Raw genomic sequence first — 3850 nt, forward strand, 5'->3', positions numbered from 1 at the left:
GAGGTCACAGGGGGGAGGAGTCAGGGGTCACATGATCAGGGGCCTCAGTGGATGCAGGACTCTGCTGTGCTGGTTGTCATGGTGCTGGATGAGCTGAAGTTTATGTGTGGGGTCAGGAGGGGTTTACAGTGTGGATGTAGCAGAGCCGCGTGTGTACGAGGTGTACGGAGCGGAGCCGCGTGTGTACGAGGTGTACGGAGCAGAGCCGCGTGTGTACGAGGTGTACGGAGCGGAGCCGCGTGTGTACGAGGTGTACGGAGCGGAGCCGCGTGTGTACGAGGTGTACGGAGCGGAGCCGCGTGTGTACGAGGTGTACGGAGCGGAGCCGCGTGTGTACGAGGTGTACGGAGCGGAGCCGCGTGTGTACGAGGTGTACGGAGCGGAGCCGCGTGTGTACGAGGTGTACGGAGCGGAGCCGCGTGTGTACGAGGTGTACGGAGCGGAGCCGCGTGTGTACGAGGTGTACGGAGCAGAGCCGCGTGTGTACGAGGTGTACGGAGCAGAGCCGCGTGTGTACGAGGTGTACGGAGCAGAGCCGCGTGTGTACGAGGTGTACGGAGTGGAGCCGCGTGTGTACGAGGTGTACGGAGCGGAGCCGCGCGTGTACGAGGCGTACGGAGCAGAGCCGTGTGTGTACGAGGCGTACGGAGCGGAGCCGTGTGTGTACGAGGCGTATGTGTGTACGAGGTGTACGGAGCAGAGCCGTGTGTGTACGAGGTGTACGGAGCAGAGCCGCGTGTGTACGAGGTGTACGGAGCAGAGCCGCGTGTGTACGAGGTGTACGGAGCGGAGCCGCGTGTGTACGAGGCGTACGGAGCGGAGCCGCGTGTGTACGAGGCGTACGGAGCGGAGCCGCGTGTGTACGAGGCGTACGGAGCAGAGCCGCGTGTGTACGAGGCGTACGGAGCAGAGCCGCGTGTGTACGAGGCGTACGGAGCAGAGCCGCGTGTGTACGAGGCGTACGGAGCAGAGCCGCGTGTGTACGAGGCGTACGGAGCAGAGCCGTGTGTGTACGAGGCGTACGGAGCAGAGCCGTGTGTGTACGAGGTGTACGGAGCAGAGCCGTGTGTGTACGAGGCGTACGGAGCAGAGCCGCGTGTGTACGAGGCGTACGGAGCAGAGCCGCGTGTGTACGAGGCGTACGGAGCAGAGCCGCGTGTGTACGAGGCGTACGGAGCAGAGCCGCGCGTGTACGAGGCGTACGGAGCGGAGCCGCGCGTGTACGAGGCGTACGGAGCGGAGCCGCGTGTGTACGAGGTGTACGGAGCGGAGCTGTGTGTACGAGGTGTACGGAGCAGAGACGCGTGTGTACGAGGCGTATGGAGCGGAGCCGCGCGTGTACGAGGTGTACGGAGCGGAGCCGCTCGTGTACGAGGTGTACGGAGCGGAGCCGCTCGTGTACGAGGTGTACGGAGCGGAGCCGCGCGTGTACGAGGTGTACGGAGCGGAGCCGCGTGTGTACGAGGTGTACGGAGCGGAGCCGCGCGTGTACGAGGTGTACGGAGCGGAGCCGCGTGTGTAAGAGGTGTACGGAGCGGAGCCGCGTGTGTAAGAGGTGTACGGAGAGGAGCCGTGTGTGTACGCTGTTTATAGCTGTATACTCCCAGGTTCAGTCGCAGACACCGCGGCTCTTTATCAGACTGTAGAAGAACTGACACTGGACACTCGGTAAAGCTGCGCTCGGACGTCTCCTGTTTCTCGCACAGGTATTGATAACAAGATGGAGTCAGACGAACCCTCCTACAAAACCTGATAACAAAGTCATTACTACAGGACTGGATGAGAAAGGGATTTATTCTACAAGAAACGCTGGGGCCACAAATGAGAGAATCCGGGCCCCGTGGCTGGATACTCCGGGCCCCCGGCGTGTTAGGAGCAGACGGGGTCTTTGTCCCTGGAGCTTCTCTGCTCGGTATAATGAGACTCTGATCTTGTTCTTATAAAGAGGGTTGGAGTAAAATAGAAGCTGCCTGAATATGAGGACCTTGTCTGATCTCTATGTCCTTGTGTACAGAGCTATGGAGATAGCGCTATTCTCTGTATAATAGATGTGATGTCGCTGGAGCCCTAATATTCCTGTACAGGGGTCTCTGTAGAGATAATCTTACCCCAGCATTATGGATTGGGGGAAGGGAAAAGGGATTGGGGACATTTTATTGTAATTTCCCTGTAGTAAAAACTGTAATAAAATATAACGGATTAATAAAAAGTGGTTCGTTTTCCCACCATTTCGTCTGTAGGAGGTAAAGAGCCGAGGCTGAAGATGCTTTGTCTACAAAAGGTCACGGCCCCACTATCAGTGGTTTTGGCTCCCACTCCTGAGAAAAAATACTGACCGATTACTGACCAAACACTGATAGTGGGGCCGTGGCCAAAGAGGGAGGATTGGAAACTCCGAATGTCCTTGTCTATTTGGGGATTGGGAGTTAGGAAAAGGGGAAGGAGAACATTTTGGGTTTTGTTTTGGGGGCAAGAGATGCAATATTTGTCCATATAGTGTAAATATATGAATACAGTTCGGTCCAGAAATATTTGGACAGTGAATCTTCGTGATTTCAGCTCTGCAGGCCGCTAATCTGGATTTAAAATGAAACAACTGAGATGTAATTGAAGTGGAGACTTTCAGGTTTAATTAAAAGGATTAAACAAAAATCTCCTGAGAAACGTTTAGGAATTACAACCATTTTTCTACGAAGCTTCCTCATTCCAGGGGCTGAAAAGTAATTGGAGAAATTAACTTTACCATAAATAAAATGCTCATTAATACTTTGTAGAGAATCCGTTGCAGCAATGACGGCCTGAAGTCTGGAAGCCATTGACGTCACCAAACGCCGGGTTTCCTCCTTTGTGAGGCTTTGCCGCCTTTACTGCAGTGACTTCAGTTGTTGGTTGTTTGTGGGTCTTTCTCCCTTATGTTTTGTCTTCAGCCTGTGAAATGCAGCTCGATGGGGTCGAGATCTGGTGACTGACGCGGCCATTGCAGAATATTTCACTACTTTACAGTAAAAAACTCCAGGGTTGCTTTCGCACTATGTTTTGGGTCATTGTCCATCTGTATTGTGAAGAACTGATCATGTGACTGCCGTCCATGTGATCTTCTCCGCCCAGCCACATGACCGTGACTATAATGATGTGATCGTACATCACTTCCCATTCTGCCACCACATTATTCATTATCATGTGATTTTTTTTTATGTGCCGAATCCGTCAGCACCTCCAGTATTGGCGCGTCACCGGTGAGATGACTGCTTCCTCTCACGTGTTGGTCGCATCACATGAAAACAGCACCATCAATCATGCGCACAGGCACCTTGTGTTATGCACACGCCCGGGCTAAGCGGCGTGTGCGTGTGATTGGTAGTGATTCCACTGGACCGTGCCGGAGAGTGAATGCCTGGAGGGGCGTGACTAAGTATTCACCCGATCCGACCAGGGTCGCACGACGGCATACGACGCCAGTGCACCAAGGAGGAACCGAGCAGAGGGACCAGGTGCTACTCCAGGACAGACCCCGGACACGGCTGTTGACCCACACAGGGGAATACAGGAACAGGCTGGTAGGCTGGCACACAGACTGGTGGGTATAGGCAGGCACGACTGGTATGCAGGCAGGCGGTTATACAGGCAGGGGGGTAAAGGCAAGCACAGCTAGAGTGCAGACAGGGAGGCACTAGCAGGTAGGAACACAGGCGGGATAGGACCCAGTACACACCGGGACTCAGGAACAATACAGGCAGAGGGTTACAGGCAAGCACAGCTAGAGTGCAGACAAGGCTGAGCAGGGAGGACAGGGCTCTGTTCACACGGAACAGACAGGAAGGGAAAGACAGAGCCAGATACTCACACAGTA

The sequence above is a fragment of the Phyllobates terribilis genome, unplaced genomic scaffold (assembly GCF_046119375.1).
Source record: "Phyllobates terribilis strain yellow unplaced genomic scaffold, ASM4611937v1 Scaffold_265__1_contigs__length_2625494, whole genome shotgun sequence".
NCBI lineage: Eukaryota > Metazoa > Chordata > Amphibia > Anura > Dendrobatidae > Phyllobates > Phyllobates terribilis.